Raw genomic sequence first — 23,989 nt, 5'->3', positions numbered from 1 at the left:
TGAATATGAATTTGTATATTTTTGAAAAAAAAATTAAACAATATTGAAGAAAAGGCTAAGCTACTAGAATAAAAACCAATGAATCAACAGATTTTTTAGGCTACTTTTACACTATGTAAATTTTCATCTGAGAAGGATTCTTTACTCAATATCAGATACACTCTCTGTAAAGAAGAATTTGATAAATTATATGGTTTTTAAACACTCAGATGACTTCAAATTGATTTTTGTCCTATCCACTTCAGATAAGAATTCATATAGTGTAATAGTAGCTTAAGAAATCTTTTGATTTATTTGTATATTTTACTATTTTTGACCAACAAAGTGAAAAATTAAACAAAATTGTTTAACTACGTAAAATTAAATCCCTTAGTAGCCTTAAGACCACAGGATTACAATTTAATCTCTATACATTATAAAATCCTAAAATTAATCCTTACACAAAACAAAACCACTGTAGTTTTACGAAAAAAAAAAAAACTAACAATTTTAAAATGTAAATAGAATTTACATTTACAGGTGTACGTGTTCGGGTAAGTGCATATTGCATTTGAATTGTTTTTTATTTTTTAAATTATTAAATATCTACTAAATGTATAGTTGTTTAACTTACTGCACACATACATATGTATGTATATGATTTAAAAAAAATATATTTATTCACATAGTGTTTATGTATAAAAAAAAATTGTTTATTGCCCTTATACATACATATATTTAGTAAAGTTATGTATGTGTGAGTTCATTAATAATGCAGCATGTTTAATTAAATAACCGGGCACATACACTTGCATAAACTGTACCAATACAACATTACCAAGCAACACCTTTTAGCATATTAAGGTGGCCTTTAGCAATATGTTTTGCAAACAAATTATTTGTTAAACACATTCCAATTAAATAACTCATTATAATTTCATACCAAAAAAAAAAATCATTAAATTTCCAGCATATGGGTATTTTAACGGTCCCGCACGCGACATTTGGTGAACTAAAATTGTTTTTTATTCTCATTTTTACCCAGTGACGGTCCTAATTACTATGGCGTTATATACAAATTTAAATATTGTTACGCAATTGTACTTGAATTCAAATATAACGATTTTAAGGGCTGATTTAAAAGTAGCGTAATGCTTTTAAATAACAGTGCTGTAATAGCAAACTGTAACATATCTGTGGGCATTATTAAATAAAAGCTTTCAGTTGACCATTGATCGTAAGTTGGCAACGCTGTATTCGAGTTCGAATATTCAGTTACAGAACATTGTAGAAATAGAGCTTTCTAGATGGTTATGCAGTGTTATAAATAGTGGCAGAGGTTGCAGTCGTGAGTGAGTTTTTATCAGAGACGCTTTTCGAATAAACATCAACTGAGTGCCTTAAAGTGTGTTGTGTTTTTCAAGTAAATTCGTGTACATTATAAATTGTGTCTGTATTTCTGCGAATTTATAAACGTGTATAAAAAAACATTGAGTGACTATTTAATTCTGCTGTTGTTGTACATTTTAAATAAATAAAGAGTTGTTACAATTTTTAAACTACTAAACGGCTTTTATTTGCAATCAAAAGTATCCGGTTTATTTAAAGGAAATAAACCAGCGTTTTAAAAAGGTTAAAACGTAACAATATGTAAGTAATAATGACTTACAAAAATTGTATTGTTTCTGAAATTTAAATTTTAAATTTAAAAAAAAACAATTCGAAAATTTTTTTTTCCAAAAGATTAAGAAACTGAAAAAAATAAATTTTGTTTACCTAAAAATTTTTAAAATTTTTATTTTGAGGTATAATTTGGTGAAGGATATATTAGATTCGGCACAACCGAATATAGCTCTCTTACTTGTTTATTGGTACATTGGTTACTTGTTTATTGGTACAATTTTAAACCTTATAAGCATTGAAAGTCGTAAATATGCAAAATAAGAGCCTGCCTACTGCTGTACATTTATATTTATTTATTTTCACTCTACCTTTCTCACACATTCAAGCAAGCTACAATTAAATTTAATTCCTTTGATGAAAAAAAAAAATATATATATAACAGACCGTGTAATATTAAATGCATATGAATGTGTGACACACACTCATTAAGTTAAATTTACAAATAAAATTAAATACATGAGAATTTATAATAAAAATATTATAAAGTCAATATAAAACAAAAAAAAGAAACTTGTTTAAATAAACAAAATATTTAAATTCATGTTTGTATGTACATAAGCATTTATATTTATATCAGGTGCACATTAAATTTAACTTTTATGCTAAATTAACAGATTAAATCAATAATTATTATAAAATTTAATTTAAAATGTTCAGAAAACAAACAGAAAATTTAAACGTTTTAATAAACTGCAGTTATGTGTTTGGTGAACTGGTAAATGCACTGCATTAAACCATTAATGTTCAAAATTTTGTAGAGGTTAACAATTTTAAATTATTGCCTTGCAAATTGAAGATTTATTGAAAAATTTAATTTAAGATTTTCAAGTCAAAATTTAGTATCTAATGATTTCCATAATCTTTATATAAGTCTTAAGCTGTTTGGTATTGAAAATCTGCCAAATGGGTCCAGAATAAAGAAAGCTGTAACCAATTGGTTATCAATATGTGTAAAATAAATTGTATAAATTGTAGATGAAAATGAAGTCTTTACACTAATTGCTAGCGAACCATATAACCTAATCTTACCTTACGTTTCTAGTTTTGTCCACTTGTGTGTAGAAATCACGCTCACATTAAAAATACAAAGCCGAAACTAATCATTTCCATGTGGAGTGTTAGTTTATTGTCATAAAAAGGTTGGTATTGAAAATCATCCAAATTGGTGTACTTTAAAAAAAGTTGTAAGACAAAATAAAATACCTTCTTTCCCTTAAACCAAATCATCAATATTTTCCTTTACAACCAATTTAATGATATGACAAACTAAGTATTACTTTTATTAACAATTCACACAGCATTCCTTTTTTTTACAAAAAAGTATTTTAACAACCCCCTAAACTAAAATCAACCGCAACCTTTAATTGTGGGAGTGATCGGTTATGCAGCGCAGTAATTTATGTGTAAAACTTTTATGTATGAATGGATGTATGTATCTTTGCCAATTTACAGCAAATATGAAAAGCACTCTGCCAATATAAAGCATAACAAAATATTGCTTATAAATGCTAATAAATAAATTTATAGCTACTGTTTTCATTTTAACATCGTTAATAAAGATTTATTAAGATGCCATTGATGTCTTTATGAGTATTCTTTTTTGTTTTTTGCTTTAGCTTTTTCCATAATTTTCATAAAAATTATGACTCTATGAAATATCGTAAATAAAACAAAAAAGAACGTATGTCAAAGTTATTATTATTATACCTGTAGTAAATTTGGTATAAATATTTTCTTAACATCTTTCCAAATGTTGGCTCATTTAGTGTCAAAAAGTTTGCTAAATAAATTTTAAGTGTTAATTACGAATTATTATAGTCTGTATACGCTGTCTCTATTCTATTGTATTGTAGTAAATTTTTATCAATAAAATTCATCATAAAAGTAAAGCACAAAATACTTTCAAGTTCTTAGTTTTCAAACTTTTTTTCTGTTTCTTTTATGGCTTGTAAACAAAACATTTTGTAGTTGAATGCTTAAGTTGGGTGTTAAAGACTTTTTGAAAGCAAAAAAGGAAGGAAACAATGTTGTTATTTATTTTGGTCCATCTTTAGGTGTCATTTTTCTTCATTTTATGGCCTAAAGTAAAAATTTGTTATTTCGTTGGTCGATTTGATGGCTTTGTCATACACTAAAGCAGTAATACTGTGTTTTATGTTGGTCTTTGCTTGTGTTAATCATTATAAAGGGTGAAGTTTTTCAGTTATTATCTAAAAATGTCTTAAAAAGGGGACATTTTATTTTTTTTTCTGGTTTTCTCATTTGTTTTGGCTTTTATCTACATGTTGTCAAATGAATTGAAAGAAATTTAAATGTTTTTTTTTTGCTGGTCTTCAAAAACACCTGATTAAAGTCAACAGCTAATAGATAAGAATTTTAATTTTTAGGTTTTTAATGCAACTTTAATTAATTAAATCAACTGTATAAATAAGATAAGTATATTATTTTAATGTTGAAAGAAAATGTAGCATATTTTTGGTTAAGTTTCTGTCTGGCTTATTAATCAAGATTGAAGTTCTTTTGAATATTTTTGTTTTACTTCTTTGCAAATTAAAGACAAATTTAATAAAGCACACTTGAAAACTAATACATTTTGTTTTATAAAAAGGAACATTTTGGAACATAAGAAATTTGTATAAAGTATACTCAGAAAAGGTTTGAAACTTGAATATTTGAATACTTAAATCAAAATTTTGTATTTTCTTAGAAAACTTTTGATCAAATTTCTTTAGTTTTATCAAAAGTTATCAAATATTTACCGAAAAATCTAAAAATATGGCAAATTTTAAGCATCATTTAATAATTCAAGCAACATAATTGTTAAATTATGTTTAAAATTTACCTTACATATTGCCAGCAACATGTTGCTGGAATATTTTTAGCAGATATGATGGAGTGTTAATGTTGAAAACATTTCATGTACACTGTTATTCTAATACAAAGTAAAAATATCCAGCAACATGTTGCAGACAACAAGGCTTGCTTTTATTATTAAATCTTAATGCTTAATTTATCTATGTTTGTTTTATAGAAGGTATATTTTATAACAATTATGATGCCAGCAACATGTCTATTTAATTTTTTCTGATGATATGATGCAGTATTCATTATTTTCGAAACTAATTTTAGTTTCGCAACATGTTGCTAGAATATTTTTTGTAGATATGTTGGGGTATTGATGTTTAAAACATCTGTGGTAAAATTTTATTGTAATTCCAAGAAAGAAATTACAGCAACATTTAAATAAAAATCTCTGCAACATGTTGCAGCCAATAATTACAAAATCTTATTCTTAAATATTTTATAGAAGGTATATTTTATAACAATTATGATGCCAGCAACATGTCTATTTAATTTTTTCTGATGATATGATGCAGTGTTCATTATTTTCGAATCTAATTTTAGTTTCGCAACATGTTGCTAGAATATTTTTTGTAGATATGTTGGGGTATTGATGTTTAAAACATCTGTGGTAAAATTTTATTGTAATTCCAAGAAAAAAATTACAGCAACATTTAAATAAAAATCTCTGCAACATGTTGCAGCCAATAATTACAAAATCTTATTCTTAAATATTAATTTATTTTTGTTTTGTAGCAAATCCATTTTATAACAATTATGTTGCCAGCAACATGTCTATTAAATTTTTACTGAAGACATGTTGCAGAAATTGAAACTATTTTAAGTTATTAAAATTTAATAAAATTTAATAAAAAAGTATACAAAAAGTGGATCTCATAATAAAAATTTAATTGAAAGATGAAAATATTTCAGCAACATGTTGCAGTCAATAATATATTGTGTTAAATTAAAAAAGTTACCAACACAATCTTTGGCTTAAAGTCATAATCTTGCCATCATGTTGTTTTGTAGAAATTTTGTTTTTAAAATTTATGTTGCTAGAATATCTACTGAAGGTATTTTGCAGAAAGCAATATTTAAAAAAATTTGTTTTATAGCAAATTTACTGAAAAACTGCCTTTGTTAATCTGCATATAATACTATTTGAAACATAATTCCCAATTTTTTAATACTTTTTCTTACAGAAACATGTTGCTGGTATATATTGAAATTGTAGTTAAATTTAATAAATTAAACAAGAATTTGCTTAGCAAATAAATATAATATCTTAAATATAATTCCTTGCAAAAAAAGGGAAAACTAACAACTCCTTTGATTTGTTTTATCTTTTGAGTAATGTAATATTTATAATCACATATAATATTTACACACTCTCATAAATATTAGGATTTAATACATCAAACACAAACATTTTCATAAAATTTATGGATTTATTGAAATGCCAAAATTGATTGTCAAAGCCACAAAAGAAGAAATATTTCACATAGCAAATCATTTCTTAAGCATTTTTATAACAAATAGTAAATAAATATTTGCCATACATTAGACAATATGAAAAGTGTACTAAAATTATAAATAATAAAAAATATTTATAACAACCACAAAGCAGCTCATACTTTATCAATATTATTAATAATAATAAACAAAAGGCCATAGTAAAATAATAAATTGTCACCCTAAAAAAAAATACTTAAATAAATAGAAAAAAACCTGAATTATTACAAATATTTATTGTAATATAAAAGGTGATTGATAGGGCGGCTGGACCCAAGCAAGCCACATTAATACCCACATAATAATGATACAAATAAACTCTTTATGTGTATATATGAGGTTAAACTTAAATAAGAAAATTAAGTTGTATTTCTACTAGTATTTTTTTTTTGTAAATAATTTTATTTATATGAAACGATTAATGCCAACAGAAAATTATTAATTGTTAAACATTAGCCACACTTCATTTGGTATGAAACCAAAATTGGGGTAAAGACACACAGACAGTCTTAACCAAAAGTTATAGTTAAAACCTTAGATATCCTTGACTCTTGCAAATAAACCCTTAATTCAGTTTAAGGACAATAGCCAGGATTCTGTTTAATTTTATAAACAAAAGTTGCTGCTACTACAATACAATTGTATTCGTCGTTGTCTTCAAAGACAAATGTTTATAATTTATAAAAAACACTTGGATTTATTTAGGGTTGTAACGTTAGGAAGTTACTGCAAAAAAAGGATAAACCCCTATTTCAAATTATAATTTGTTTTGTTTTTTAAACACTCTCTGGTAGTTTTACATTTATGTTTTGCAATAAAAACCTTTTGATATTTTATTCAAAAAGAAAATCTTTAGTTGATATAACTTATACATATGCATATTTCAAAGATGATTTTGTTTAAAAGCAGATTTTGAAAGAATTAATACAATTTTTAACCAAAAGCACAAACATTAACAGAAATATGTCGGCAACATGTTGAACACAATAATATAATGTTTTATAGGGGAAATACATAAATTAAATTATTATAAATTATTAACAATATGATTTATGAAAATGTTGCCAGCAACATGTTGCTAGAATATTTGCAGGATACAAGTAGCAAAGATCATTATTTTGAACAATTGCTGTAATGTATTAATTCAAATTAATATAAAAATTTTAATTTTCCTAATAAATATTTAATATGGAAACAAGAAATGCCTTTGCAACATGTTGCAGAAAATAATATTTTGTTTTATATAGGACGTGCAGCCACATTACTCACAAAAATTTTACATAATTCATGATGTTTTATAGATAATTATTTTTTTAAACAATTATGTTGCCAGCAACATGTTGATAGAATATTTACTGGATGCAAGTTGAAAAGACATTTAGAAAATGACATGAGAACATTTCTGGATATTTATTTTATTGCAATTAAATATGAAAAATATTTTTTTTTATTATTGAAGCTAAATAGGAAACCAGAAATGTCTGCGCAACATGTTGCAGACAACTAAATATTATGTTTTGATATATGAAATATAACCCAAATTACTGATAAATATATTGCTTAAATCATATCATATTATATTGTAGAAAATTGATTTTCTAAACAATTATGTTTGCTAGCAACATGTTACTAAAATATTAGCTAGATACATGTTTAGATACATGTTACAGAATCGCACATTGTTTTTATTTATTGGGTGCCTGACTTAAAAATACGGGATTTACAAGAACTTATACGTCATTTTGAAGGCTACATATCTGACTTAGTTATTAAACATTATAGTGGAAACAACAAAGTTGTTTTTTGGCTTCGAATATGTCGAATTTTGTGCCAAGACAACGTGATATGCGTGAAGTTCTCTAATTTGAGGAAAAAAAGTTTGAAGACCAAGAATTGGAGGCATTACTCCATGAAGATTGTTGTAAGACTCAACTCAAGAGCTTGCACAATCATTGGGAGCTACTCAAGCAGAAAATTTGAAATGTTTACAAGCAACAGAATTCATCCAAGAGCAGAGAAATTGGGTAACATACGAATTGAAGCCGAAAGACTTTGAAAGACGATTTTACATGTCCGAAATGATGTTTGAACGCTATAAAAGAAAATCTTTTTTGTATCTAATTATTACTTGCGATGAAAAATGGATCCACTACTATAACCCGAAGCGTAATAGGTCGTATATGAAGCCGAATCGACACCAAAGCAAAATATCCATGGCGCTAAAGTATTATTTGTATTTGCTGAGAGCAAAAGGATACTATCTATTGTGAGCTGCTGAAATCTGGACAGATCATCACAGTGAACCGGTACTGAACGCAACTGATTCGTTTGAAGCGAGAATTCGTCGAAAAACGCCCAGAATATGCGGCCAGACATGAAACCGTAATGTTCAAAAACGCCAAATAAATTTTAAAACAACATTAATATGTTATTTTTTTGTAATAACTATTAATTAGGAATCAAGTAGAATTTTTGCAACATGTTGCTGGCAATAAACAAAAAACCTTTAAATCATGTTGTTTAATAGAAAATAATTTTTTTAAAAATTGAGTTTACTAGCAACATGTTGCTGGAATATTTACTGGATTAATATTGCAGAGTCCAATACTTTGAACATTTTTTTAAATTTTTTATTCAAATATTATAAAAAACATCAATTAAATCTGCTGTTTATAATTATATTTAATTATGAAGAAATTAGTATCTCAGCAACATGTTGCAAACAATAACATTTTGAAAAAATTACCCAAATATGTTTGTTAAAACTCATGTAACCAATAATACAGTTGTTTTGTAGCAAGTTTGTTATTTTAGCAATTATGTTGCCATCAACATATTGGTAACATTTTTCATCTGGAAATGTTGCAGTGTTGCTGCTCTACAGCTTATTCCGTATAAACAATATTCTCAAACCCAATTCTATTACTATTATTATTCTATCCTTTATAGAGAACTCATTGGTTTTAGTTCGGTGTGATTTAGTAATTTACATTTACTGTTTTTATTTATATTTAATAATGAATTCATTAAAATGTCTGTTTGTTTGTTTCTACAAACATATGTATGAACATTTACGTTTTTTTTTAGTATTTTTTATTATTATAATTTCTTTATTATTTTCATTTTACTTCTGTATCAACATTTCTGTGTGTGATTATCTAACATAATTGTATTCACATTTGTTGGTTCGTAGACAAAAAATGGATAAACAGAAAAAACATCATATAAAATTTGTTAAAAATTCATTCATGTTTGGTTGTCATTGGTAAAAGTGGACACCAGTGGTACGAGGATTGAATAATTTCTTTAATGTTTTTATATATATTGTTTTTGTTCTATACAGTAAAGTGCTACGGGACTTGAAAATGAATAAAATTTGAAATTTAAATAGTTATAATATTACGTACTCTACTTTGGTAAATTAAGTAATATTAGTTACTAAATTTTTTAGTGAACTAAATATTATTCAATTCTAATAAAACTTGCCATTTAAGCATCTTTAATTCTTGGACACTAAATATTTCTTCACTTTAAGAATTTTGAATTTATTTTAAAAACTTTTCTTAATACTTTTTACACTTTAAATTTATTAAACAATTTAATACCAAAAACTATCCTTTATCATTGTCTGCCTGTCGAAGCAACAAAAAAAATTCCATCAGTTTAACAACTTTTAGTTTATGAACGTAATCTACTGGAAATTTTACAACTTTATTTATGAAAACAATCAACTTTTATCTATAATACAGACCGGAAAGCAAGAAAACTTAGAACAACTAATATATTTTTGAGCAGAAGTTTCAACTAGATGATAAATAAAACCATAGAAATTTTTTATTTTGAATAGCAAAGGAAAGTAAATGTATTCTAAAGCCTACATTTTTTTAAAATGAAAATTGGAAAAAAATGTTCAAAAAGCATTTATCTTTATGGTGTTTCCAACATGTTCCTAGACAATTTAATGGTTACATGTTGCTAACTAACATTTCTGACTTATATTTAAAGGTTGTTTTTATAAAATTTAGAAAAATTTTAGATTTTTCATAATAAAAGCTAAAAAAGGAATCAAGAAACATCTTTGCAACATGTTGCTAACAATAATAGTTTGTTTTTTTTTGGGAAATCATCTACAAATCGTTTTCTTAAAATGTGTTGTTTTGTAGAAAATTTATTCCTTAACAATTATGTTGCTAGCAGCATGTTGCTGCAAGTATTTACTGGATACATGTTGCAGATACTAACATTTTGGAAATTTATTTTAAGTTTTTATTTAAATTTTCCATAAAAATAACTAAATATAAAAATATATCTGCAACATGTTCTTGACAATAATGTTTTGTTATATAGGAGATTACCAATATTTCTTATAAATCTTTGGCTTAAATCATGTTGTTTTGTAGAAATTTAATTAATTTAACAATTAAAATTTAACAACATGTTGCTGAAGTATTTATATGTAAATATATGAAATAATATTTTGTTTTATATTATTCAATTTTAAATTTATCAATAATTTGTTAATCAAATTTGGTTTTATAAAACTTTGATAAAAATCAAAAATAATGTTTATGAGTGTTTTGTTATGTAGAAAATTAATTAATTTAACAATTATGTTGCTAGCAACATGGTGTAGAGAACAACATTTTAAGATTTTTATTTAAAAAATTAGAAAAATATATTTTTTTCATAATGTTGATAGTAAAATGTTGCTATCAATATAATTTTAATATACTGGATGTTTATTATAAAGACAAACATTTTGCAAATTAATTTGAAATTTTTATTTAAATTTAATTACAAAAATTAAGTAAATATATCTTCTACTTGGTTTAAATAAAAAATTAACCATAATTTCCGACAAATCTTTAACTTGTAACAGCTTGTTTGGTATAAAATTATTTTTTAACAATTTTGTTGCTAGCATCATGTTGCTAGAATATTAATTGGATATATGTTACAGACAGCAACATTTTGGATTGATAGTTTTTATTAAAATTTAATAAAATAATAAGCATAATATAGATTTTTAATAACAAAACAATTTTTAAACATGAAATATCATTGCAACATGTTGCAGACAATAACATTTTATTTGATTTGACAAGCAGCATTTGATAGGATTTATTTAATGGATACATGTTGCCGTATTATTTGTTTTTAAGAATTATGTTTCTATCAGCATGTTCCTGGATATATTTACTAGATACATGTTGTTTAGAGAAAATTTATTTTAGGATTTTCATAAAAAAAAAATTTATAAATATTTGTGTTTCATAACAAAAAATAAAAATAAAGAAACGAGAAATATCTTTGCACCATGTTGCAGATAATATTTTGTTTTATATAGAAATGATCCAATTATGTTGAATTATAAGAAATTAATTTTTCAAGTCACATGTTGCTACAAAATTTGATGGATACAAGTTGCAGAGACCAATATTTTAAAAATTTATATAGCTAACTATAAATTTTATTTAATATTCCAAAGCCACACAAACATAACAAATATATATAGTGTGTCCACAAGTCATTTTTGTCTAATGTCAAGTTAATTTGCTTGTCATTCAGAAATTTTATTGTTCAAATGCACTTTCAAACAACCTTAAAAAAAAAACTGAACTTTTATATTCAATTAAAGAAAATTTGCATCTATTTAAGATGATCAAAGAAATCAGAGAACAATTTTTTTATTGTACTTAGAACAACATGAACGTAAGGGAGGAATACTTAAACAATTTGAATGAGGTTTGAAAAACCAAACTATAATTAGGTCTGTTACAAAAAATAAAACAAATTGATAAGAAAAATAAAGCAAAAAATATCTAATAACCATAACCAGAAAAAATAAATATTTTTCATATGGACATATGTATGTCCGCACATATGATGAGTCTATTGTAGGGCATTTAAAAGTTAAATACAAAACATTTGTTCTACTGCATGTTTTTATGCTGTTTTTACCAGTTCGTGGTATTTTTTTATATTTTAAACTGTTGAATTTTTTATGCTATATGTTTTTGCTCGTTGTTGTTTTCTGTTTTATGTGTTAAAACTCGACCATGATAAATCACTACAATTCATTACACTTGAAAAAGCCTTAAAATACGTTTTTTGTTTTTCTGCAGTGACAGTTGTATAAAAACAATTTTTTAATTTTTTTTTGTTCTCCTTTCAAGTGAAAACTATACTAATGGTGGAATTTTTAAATATGGTAATTTTTTATTTTTTTAGGAGACAAAAACGCATAATTTAAGTTATAACAGTGATACTTAGAAACAGACTGGGTGTTTGTAATAGAAAGTGTTTAGAAAATTCTGCGTTAAATAAGATGATTTTAAAATAAGCTTTGTGGGGAGGATTCATACATTCTTAGGTCATTTAACACTTAATTTAACATAAAAGTTATTTGAACTGAGTTAAGAGTAATTTTGTATTCTGAATATTATAAAAGTAGTTGTTTAATATGAACAACCTGTTCATATTATAAATTGTTTGCAAAGAATAACCTCTAATTACCAAGTAATGTAGAAAGTAATATTTGCTGAATTATCTACAAAAAGCCAATTTTAATACACGTAGAGAAAAATTATTAAAAAAATTTTATTTTTAACAATATTATGTTCACTGTAATTATGTAAATGAAGGCGGTGACTATAATATGTTTGAGTTACCATTCACATCATTGTAGCAATCATATACATATATGGTTGTAGTTAATATGTATATGTTTGTGTCAACCATGTTTTGTGTTTTTCAAGGATTATGATTATCATACTCTGAGAACAACATATTATGATATACTGATTCATCATGAACATGACATATATTTATTTACCACAATCATATATGATTGCTACAATGATGTGAATGGTAACTTAAAGATATTATGGTTACCGCAATCATATATATAATTACAGTTGTTAAAAACTTATAAAAATTTTGAAATGGTTATGTTCAACAATATTTTTTCTCTTTGTGTAGAAGTTGTTTTTGTGATAGATTGGCTATTTTGTTAATAATTCAGCCATTAAGAGACCGTGTTAACTGGTTTTCCAAAACAAAATTGTTGAAAATATATCTGCATGGGTTAGATTTTTTTATTTTTAAAATTTTTAAACCAAAAAATTAATTAATCCTTATTTTCCGAATTTGAAATCTAATATGTTGATAATACTAATACTAGGCCAGTAGGTGATCTAAAGTCTTTACTAAACTTATTTTAACCAACATGGTAAATATTTTCATGGTCGAGAACGCGACATTTGTATGCCTTTGAAGTGGAAAAAGTAAAGAAATATTGATTTCTTGATTCCATTTATCGATAGAATTATATTAGCACGATGTTTAGTGCAAAGGTAGGTTTTCTAAATATGTAATCAAAAACGCGACAAAAATATAACTCGTTTTCCTTTGAATTTTGAAATATACAAAAGTCTACCAAAGTACCGCATTGTCGATTCCCTTTTTCTTTTGGCTTAAGTTTTAGACATCTCAATAAGCCTGTATAATAATAAAATATTTTGTTTTTGGAATAAGATAACCTTATAATAGCGAACGAGACACACTATAAAATTCTAAGTAAAATGTATATTGTAATTTTTATATGCAGATTTGATTTGTATTAAAATGTTTTTGCACCTTAGATACAAGAACGCGACATTATAACAAATACAGAATAAAATTAATAATATAAATCGGGCATTGTTTGGCCTCTTTTCTTATTTCTGGCCTTAATTTGTTAATAGAAAGATTAATATTTTAACTAACCGTAATTTTGTGATGGATTGCAAATGAAAATTTTAAAAATATAACCAATATATTTTATTTTTTTAAACCAAAATATAAGCATTTTAAATTGATGCAATGCTCATCAGAATGTTCTAAGCTCAGACCTATTCAACATTTAAGATCCATCATGAAAATAGGGTTACATGAGTTTTTTGCAACTTGTGAAGCTGGAAAGTGAAATCATTTCAAATTCCATTAAAAGTTCAGAAATAATTAAGACTGCTATATTCGTCTGGTCCGAATCTTATATGCCCTTCACTAAAGAATACTTTAAGATAAAGATTATATACTATTATTGTTGGAAAAAGTATTTTATTGAAAAAATTTTTTTTTGGTGAAATATAAATGTTTGGTGAAAAAACAAATTTGACTGGAAACTATATAGAATATTTCTATAAACAAAAATTTTTTGAAGAAAAATTAAAAGATACCGTACAAGCATCGACGAACGTCAAGTGTTTCATTTGATTTTGTTAATGGTGGAATAAATATGTCGCGTTACAAATCATAATTAGTATAAAATCAAACGCAAACATTTCAACTAAACAACTCTCAATTGAAAGCTAAATTATTAAATATTTTAATTAAACGTAGATTTATTTAATAACTTATGTTTTTCATTTTATGTCTCGTTCGGGATACCATAATTATTTCAGTACCCATTTATTTAATAACTTATGTTTTTCATTTTATGTCTCGTTCGGGATACCATAATTATTTCTAATATATTGGCACCAACGAAACGATAAAAACAATCTTCGGAACTAAACAAAGTACTACAAATATGCTATTGAATCGTTTACACTTAAAAAACATAAGAATGTCGCGTTCGGAATGGTTGAAATTTTCATATGTATATTTGCTTAAGTTTAAACCTACAATTTAATACAAAATTATATTCAATAATTGAAAATAACTTGCAGTACCCATTCTCATTTGCCATTTCATTTTCCACAATTTTTTTTTTTTTCGAAAAACACCAAAAATTTTAATTGAATTTTCCCGTAGCAGTTAAAACAAACAATTTTCCATTTTATTTTTCACTTTAGCCAAAACAGCACAAATACCCACAGGATATTAATGCTCATACTAAGGTTGCATTATTATTTTTTTCTCTTTTAGTTTTTCATTATTGTGTTGTTTTTCAATTTGTTGAAAGTAAAATAATAAATAACTAAACCATAATTAAACACGTATAATTTAGAAATTGTAGTTGGTTTCGATGGTGAGCAGCAACGCAAACAATTTTTACTGTTAAATAATTCTAAACTTTTAATTTCAAATTTTCATTTAATTGTTTTATTAAAAAAAAAAAAAACTTTAAATACACTCACCAACTATTTGTTTAGTTTAGCACACACACAAACAATAATTTTGAAATCACGTTTGTTTTTAGTTATTTTTCTTTTTTTCTATTTACGAAAATTGCACGTAAATTTTCTTTTAAATTCAATTTTCTGTTTTATAGTGGTTTTGAGAGAGAACAAATTCCGTTTGTTGGCTGACCAGTGTTGTTTGGCGCGTTCGAAATAAAAGTGATGTTCTTTAGAACGCATCACAGGCCTTTTATACGTTTAGTTGGTATCAACATCATCATCATCATCACAGTACGGCACAGTACAACACAATCATCATTAAAGTCGATATCATCATCAGAACGTCATTATCATTATTATTTTTGTAGTGTTCGTAGTCGTATAAAGACGGTTGGTTGTTTGTTTGTTGGTAACAGTTATTCTGCTTATGCTGCTGCGCATGAAACACACACAACATTCAACCCAACACCTTACAAATCTGCAAACGACAGCAGCTCTGCCAACGACTCACATGTAACGAACGACACTGCAAAAGTTCTTTTCTTATCGTATTCTATTGCTCTACCTTCGTATACACAAGTGCAGCTTCGTTTAGAATAGAGTAGATGATGAGTTATCTGTGTATGTAGTCACGAGTAGTTTTGCAGTCGTTGCTATCGTTGCTGCACTCGTCTGCGTCATTGTACTCGTAATCGTAATAGCAGTAGTTTTCGGAGAGGAAAAACAACATAGAGATGATACTGTTAGCATAAAATGACGTTGTTGTGATAACAAAAAAAAAAATGAAAAGAAAAACAAAAACACTTTTGTTTCGTTCTGCTGTTGTTGTAGTTGCTGTGATTTCTACTCGGCATGTGTGTGTTTGAGAAATTCTCGTTCATCCTTGCAGTATAAATATGTTGTCGTGCATACTTGTGTCCATGTGAGCTGCTAGCAAGTGTGTGTTTGAGTATTTCAACAGCTTTGTTGTTGCCATGTTCTTGTTGTTGAGGGTGCTGGTGTGCAATTTTGTTTTTTTTCTTTGTTATTGTTGTTGCTACTGTTGGCTTATGCATGCATGTATGTAGTTGTGCATATTAATGTAGTTGTGTTATCTCTTTGTAAATGTTCAAGTTATTTTTTGTGTCGTTGTGTGTTTGTTTGTTTGTATGTTTGAATAAGTGTATGCACAAGTTGGTCAAATAACCACGTGCATTTTCGGCTTTGCGGCATTTAACACTGTTTTGGGATTTTAATTCCAATAAAATACACTGAGGTAATATTTAAAAAAATATATATTGTACATACATATATACGAGTATAAATAGATAACAAAATTACTAGCTTTATCTGCAAATTATTCATACTGGTATAATTTTGAATAAAAAATAATTGTCAACAGTTAGATTTTATATGGTTACAATGTTGTTGCACAGATATTGAGTTGGATTTTTTTTTTTGGTTAATGCTTCAAATAAATAAATAAAATTATTTGCGAAAATGGTTTTCATATTTGGGATTTTTAAATTGAGTTTTTGCGGCACTTGAATGTTTGAATAAAAATGTTTATATCATAACGTAAAAACTATAGGAATTTAAATTACAACTTAAACAAATTTTTTTATTTTTAACTTTAACCTTTTAAAGTTTCTTATTTTCAGAATGATACATTAGCAAATGTTAAAAAAAAACTGTGTTTCAATTATATAGTCGACTCTTTATATCATAGGTTTAAATACAAATACATATATCGTTGCAGGAGACACAACTAAATTTCTAAAACTCTAAACTTATTTGAAATACATACATATGGGGAATTTCATGTCAAGTGAACCATCTTTTGAAATCGATGTCTTCCGATCGGGATGAAATTTGCACCAAGGTTAGTTCTATTGTATAGCGTTTTTTATTAGCCAATCAGGTGTTTTTTCTTATCCATGTAACTTATTACCTATTGTTCTTAGCAAAATGTGTCCCAAATAGTTTAAATTGATATTTTTTCAATCTTTCGAAAAAAAAATTTTACATTTTTTTCCGAAATCCAATTATTTTTCAAAATGGACTTTTTTTCTCAAAAGAAAGCTTAGATATTTTCCTTGAAGGCCTATTTGGTCGCTTAATCAAAATAAATGTTTTGTAATACAAAACATAAAATTTTTTACTTTTTTTGCAAAATCAAAAACTTTGTTGACTTTTTTTTAAAGTGCACCATGTTTTTATTTTTTTTTAACTCAAAAGAAAGCCTAGATATTTTCCTTGAAGAGAGATGACTATTTGGTCGCTTAGTCTGATATCTATCAAAATAAATATTTTGTAACTCAAGGCATAACATTTTTGAGATTTTTTTCGAACTTTTTCCTTTTATTTAAATTTTTTTGTTGTTCAAATGAAAGCTTAGACCTATTCCTTTAAGAGCTTTTTGATATCTTAGTGCGATGAGAGTTGGATATACATATATCAAAATAAATATTTTGTAACACAAGACATCAAATTTTTTACTTTTTTTTTTTTTGCAAAATCCAAATGGGCCCTTTTAATTAAACTTGCTTTTTGCTCAAAAGAAAGCTTAGTTATTTTCCTTTATGACCTATTTGGTCGCTTAGTGGAATGCGAGTGCGATATACATATATCAAAATAAATGTTTTGTAACTCAAGATATACAATTTTCTAGGAAAATATATTGAAACTAAAAACTAAATTTATGCTCTGAAAATTGAAATCGAGCGATTTTATACATTCATAAAGTCTATTTCATTAAGCACTTCCTATCTTTAAATCTAAATAAAACAAAGTGTGTTTGCATCAATATTTTTTATTCTCCACTAGAGATGACCGTGCTCTCAAATCATTCGTGCTGAATGTCTAATGCAGTTTAGTTGTGTAGCAAATAGCGCCGTCCTGTTGAAACCACATGTCGTTGGAGCCCATATCATCCAATTTAGCCAAAAAACGTTGATAATCATCGACCTATATAGTTCGCCGTTGATGATGTTGGACCGCCAGCTCAACATTTATAAATGTTGTTGAACGTTATATCCGTTCATTGTGATTTGGCAAAACAAAGTGAATAAATTACAGCTTATTCGCCAGATGTTTCATCACCAATGTGGCCGATATGAAATCTAAAAGTTCGGAAGTCTCCATAGAATGTCCATTTACACAAAATTTGAACATTGAACCTCGAAAGAAGACAAACATTTTAAAGACAAACTTAACATTTTTATGACTGCCAAATTTTAATTTACGAAAACTCAAATTTTCATTTATCATAATTCAGTTTATTGAAATCTACAGAAGTTATATGCTGTTTTTCTATAGCGAACGAGTACTTTGAGTGGAAATTTAACATGTGTTTTGTTATTGTAACAAAAACAAAATACATGTAAAACGTCCACTCAAAGCACTCGTTCGCTATAGAAAAACAGCATATTAATCAGAAGAAATTTTAAAGCTAATTTTTGTTAAAGTCTACTTTATTTTAAAATAGAACTTTTGTTTTTTCTTACCATAAGAAACATTTTAAAAGAACTTTCAAAACTTTTTCCAACTCATACATTCAAATAAGTGAATGTATTTTTCAATAAATGTAAATAAAAAAATATAAATTTCAAAAAAATTAAAAAAAAACAAAATGTACATGAAAGTTCAAAACAAAAAGCTTATTTTATAAAATAAAACATTTTAAATTATACACAGAAAAAAGTTTCAACATAAATATTATGTTTTGATTTCATTGATTTCAATGACTTTTTTCATATTTCATATTTTATATTTTCAAACAAAATTTAGAAGGCTTGGAAAATATAATTTCAATTTCGCTTATATTTTTATGTTGTTCAAAACTGTTTGAAAATTTCCTTGGAAATTTTTTTATGTTTTTCAGCTTCAAAATGAGAAAATATAAATTTCAGATATTATTGATTCTTCTTGTAATATTGGCCAATATATGGCTGTTATGCAATAATTTTTGAACTAATTCATTACACTCATTATAATGCAATTTATTATAAAATATTATTAAATTTGTGTAAAAAAAGCAAAAATTTGCGTCATGTACAAATTATTAATATTTATGAACATGTTCTTATTATGAATGAAAAAAGTTTGGGAAAAAAAGTCATGTTGGATTAATAATATTTATTACAAAATTCATTCCAATTATGAATTTCTTTTTTCTGTGTATTTGAAATTTATTTTTTTATACGAAATTTAAAATAATAGTCAACTTTATGTACTTAAAATCGACTTTAAGACTTTTGAGCTTAGGTTGAATGTGTTATATAATAGAATATTTTAATTTTTGTAAATTTTATTAATCAGACTCATATTTTCGTTATCATTAAAATTCCTTTAACCGAAATATATCAAACAAGTAAAAGAGCTATATTCGGCTATGCCGAATCATATATACCTCCACCAAATTATACTTTAAAAAAAAAAATTAATTTTGTTCATTTTTCTTCAAAATTCAATTGAAGAAAAATTCGGATTAAAAGTATTTTTCTTGATTTGACCCATTCTAGGTCCGACTTACTACAGTGTTATATACGTCATTGCAAAGGTCTTTAAAATATCTATCTTTATCGTATATTATCCATATTGTCTATATTAGTGACTTAGTAATCCATATATAGATCAAAAATCGAGGTTGTCCTGGTTTTTTCCTTATATCTCATACATTTGTGAGCCGATTTTAAATAGAAAATGAACCGGGTCTATACCGAATATGTTGATGTATGAATCATGTATGTTAGTTATTCAACATACAAAAACACATGGCTATAACTACTCCGCTAACGATTCAGTCAAAAATTTGGAAATTGCAAACCTTGCCACTCATGGTGTAGGGTATAAAAACCGCTACCTTTAAAATATCGTTATCGAAATAATTCAAATTAGTATTACATTTACCTTTTAACTGTTTCGAACCTTGATATTAATTGATATTCTCAAAGTATGATTAATACTTAATAATAGTTTAAATAATATTACTCATACGTTTACATTACTGCAAAATATACAAAGAGCTACAGAGAGCCTCAAAAGTAGAGATACTAATCGGGACTGATTTTTAAAAATCCCGCGGGTTCGGGATTTGGTAAAGAATCCCGAAATCCCGACCCGGAGTTTCAGTATTTTCGGGAAATCTAAAATCCCGAAAATTATAAGAAAGAAACGTACATAATTATGTCTTTACAATTGAAAGTACATTTTTTATTTAGCAATTCATTTTTATTAGACATTAAAAAGCATAAAATACTTGCATGAGTACATTATATAAGAAGAAATAACAATAAAGTATATACATTAGGCCGGGTCGATATGTATGGACGATCAAAACGTAAAATCTCGTATTTGTTTTCAACATATTCTGCTGCGAAAAACATCTTTCACATTGGCAAACCCGTTTGCAAATACTTATAACAAATCTGCAAGTATTTTCCTCTTGTTCCTTCAGAACAAGTATTTCTTTTGCAAGTTGAAAATCTACATTATAATTTGGTTTCGTTATTGTTATTTGGGGTTTTTACATTTATTAATAATATATCTATCGAAATATTTTCATTTTGTTCGAGCTCCTCATCTGAGATAAAATCAATTTCATTTGAAGAGGATTTAAATTGAGTTTTGTTAGATAACTTACAAAAAAGTTGAAGAATTGATTTTCTAGAGCCCCACTCAAGAAAAACCAAAAATACCGTTTTCCTTTATTAACTATATTGTAGCAGCAGTTGAGCTTAACAACTTTGCCGAACATCACTTTGCGATATTCGGGCATGTAGAATGTTAAAATGAATGAAAAAGTCACATAAAAATAACAATTTCCCCTATTTATTTATGAAAAACGGGATTTGGAAAATCCCGAAAACCCAGGAATTTTCGGGAACGGGTTTCCCCGTTTAGCATCTCTACTCAAAAGTGAGCAAACACCACACATTATTTAATTTTTTTTAAGATAATGAAAATCCTAAAATCTATCCATTGATTACAATTTAAAAGTTTAGGTTTTTTGGAGATTCGGTTCTGACAAAAATAGATTTAAGTCGGACTATAATGATTTTCATGATTATTTCAAAATATGTAATGTGTATCTGCAAACATTGAAAACCATAATATCACAAACTTGTCGCACTATTTAAATTATTAATTTCACACAAACAAATATCATTAAACTTGGCCTCTAAAATAAATAATCTGATGAAAATTATTAAAGAAAACTACTTTAAATTGTTCATTAGAAGTCTATCAAAGGAAATGATGACTTTGAATTGTTGTTTAGCTAAATATTAACAAAAGTCAAATAAAATAAATAAAACATGAATAACAAAAAGCACTAGCAAGCACTTTTATTTAAGAGGAATTCTTTGAATATTTTATTATAACATAATTTTATTTTAATAAACCTGAGGAGATAAAAAGAAAAATTTAAAAACTAAACAGCAAAAAAAAGAAATGAGTTGTTATGTGTATAATAATGAGTATGGGTAAATGTTGCCTTTAGAATTTTAAGTAGTTGTTTGCCTCTCCTTGCAATTTTATGCCAGTCACTTTTGGAAGCTCTTTTTTATATTTCTTTATTTTTGTACTTTGTGTGTATTTCTCTCAGTGCAATTAAACAGAACAAAAAAAAAAAAAAACGAACGAACCCTCTTTGAAATTGCAGGAGACAACAAATCATCGACAGTTGTTGAAATATACCAACACTTATGGTTGTGTGTATATGTTTATGTGAGTGTATAAATGTATGTGTGTGCTTGACTACACAAGTGTAGGTGAGTTGTATGTATGTATATTGACCTTGCCTACAATATTAATGTTATTTGTTGCAACATAAACATAAAATTCAATGTTAAAGCTCTTGATTTTATTTGTTAAATTGCATTAAGAAGCTGTAACCTGTAAAATAGCATGACAAATGGAAGCTTTAAAATTTACTTATTTGGTGTCTGTTATACATTGAGTTGAGTGAACAACATAAATTGCAAATGTTTTTTATCACGTTGAGCATGAGGGAAGTTGTTAAATTTAATTAAGAACAAAATTGTGAAAACATAAAATAAGTTCGTTACAGAGAATGACCATTTAAAATTTAAAGAAGGCACATAAATTTTACCACACATGTGTTGTGTGTTAAAGAAAATTTATCTATGTGTGTGTTATTAAGTGTAAAGGTGGTGAGTTTGAAAAGTTATTACAATGGAAAAAGTGAGGAATATTAAGTCAGGGCTTAATTAGTGTTAGCAGCAACCTAGAGAAAATAGATTAATGCTTTTTTTCTAAAAAAAATACAGTTTTACAAAAAAGCTTTTTAAAAAAATATTTTTTTAAGATATAACTTTCTTCTAAAATACAGAAATGCTTTACCAAAAAAGTATTTTCAAAACAGATTTTTTCTAAAAAAAATTTTTTCAGAAATGAGGATTATTTTTCAAATTATAGAATTTTTTTTTTACAAATTGTTTATCAAAATGGATTTTTCACATTAAAAAAGCTTTTTCTTTAGTATATTTCTGAAAAAAGCTTTCATACAAGAAAAAATAGTTTTTAGATTTTTTATTAGATAAAGATTTTTTCTGAAAAAGCTTTTCCAAAAAAAAATATTTTACCAAAAAAATCGTTTTCACATAAAAACTTCCAAAGTTTATTTAGCTGAGTTACAATTCAACGCACATAATATGACCAAAGGAACAAACTTCAGCATAAAATAAAATTTAAACAAAAATCTATGAGTTTTTTATCTTTTGGCTATTGCTGACCCAACGGTACCAGGTCCCTTTTGGATCCTTACAGTTCCCTTTCGGTTCCTTGCAGGTCCTCCACAAACTTAAAATTTTGTAAATAATTTCCTGAAGTCCTTATTTTCAATATTTCATAAAAAAATAAAACTTTTTCAACAATTTAAAGCCTTGGTCAACAAGAGGTTAAGTAATAAAAACATTACATACACTTACGATAGTGAGCGATAGGATACGAGTCATACTTTGAAAATCAAAATTTAAATATTATTGTAATTAAGTACTTAAGTGTATGACTTAAAAATGCTGGATATACAATAGATGGAATTTTTAATTCTCACTTAACTAAGTTTTTATTGCTTCCAAAATTTCGAATGTTGTACCATTGTATCTTTCAAGGCGGACAGTTTTGTTTTACTTCTTGAATTTGAAGAACATTGAAGAATTCAATGTGTGGGAGATGGTTTATGATGATTGGTGTTTGGTGATTTTGTCACGGAAGACAAATATCGCTCAGGCCAACCAAACAAGTTTGAAGATCAACTATTAGAAGCATTACTTCATGAAGACTGTTGTAAAACTCAACTGAATCATTGGGAGCTACTCAAGCAGCAATTTCAGGCAAACTGCAAGATTCATCCAAAAGCAGGGAAACTGGGTACCATAAGAATTGAAAAGAGACCTTGAAAGATGATTATGCATGTCCGAAATCATGTTTGTACGCTATAAAAGAAAATAATTTTTGCATCGCATCATTACTTGCAATGAAAAATGGATCCATTATGAAAACCAGAAGCGTAAAGATCGTACATGAAAACCGACCAACCAACTGGCGCTAAAGTAATTCTCTGTATTTGGTGGGAGCAAACCTGATCAGACCATCACAGGGAACTTGTGCCGAATACAACTAATTCATTTAAAGGGAGATTGACTTACATACCGTATGATTCATTTATGACAAAGACGGGAAAGGGTCATAGCTAACAATGACCAATACTTTGAATAAATTTATATTGCATAAATGTTTCAAAGCTATTAATATGAAAACATTCCACAGTTTTAAGCTATAATAGACCAAATATTGTAACAAAAAAAAGTATTTTTCACATAAAAACTTTCAAAGCTTCTTTTGCTGAAATACAATTGAACGTA

General features: G+C 26.5%; 1 protein-coding gene across 1 annotated transcript in view; it reads right to left on the bottom strand.

Moving 5' to 3' along the window:
- The window catches only part of Scp2 (Sarcoplasmic calcium-binding protein 2), a 55,048-nt gene extending 39,720 nt beyond the window's left edge, over nt 1–15,328 (bottom strand). Inside the window, exon 1 of the mRNA XM_065510055.1 lies at nt 15,141–15,328. The gene's annotated coding sequence lies outside the window, so the exon portion shown is untranslated. The remainder of the gene's footprint in view (nt 1–15,140) is intronic.
- Nucleotides 15,329–23,989: the final 8,661 nt, after the last annotated feature.

This window comes from Calliphora vicina, chromosome 1 (assembly GCF_958450345.1).
Source record: "Calliphora vicina chromosome 1, idCalVici1.1, whole genome shotgun sequence".
In the NCBI taxonomy this organism is placed as follows: Eukaryota; Metazoa; Arthropoda; class Insecta; order Diptera; family Calliphoridae; genus Calliphora; species Calliphora vicina.
Note: the sequence above shows the minus strand (reverse complement) of the source record. Positions and strands in the feature narration are given on the sequence as shown.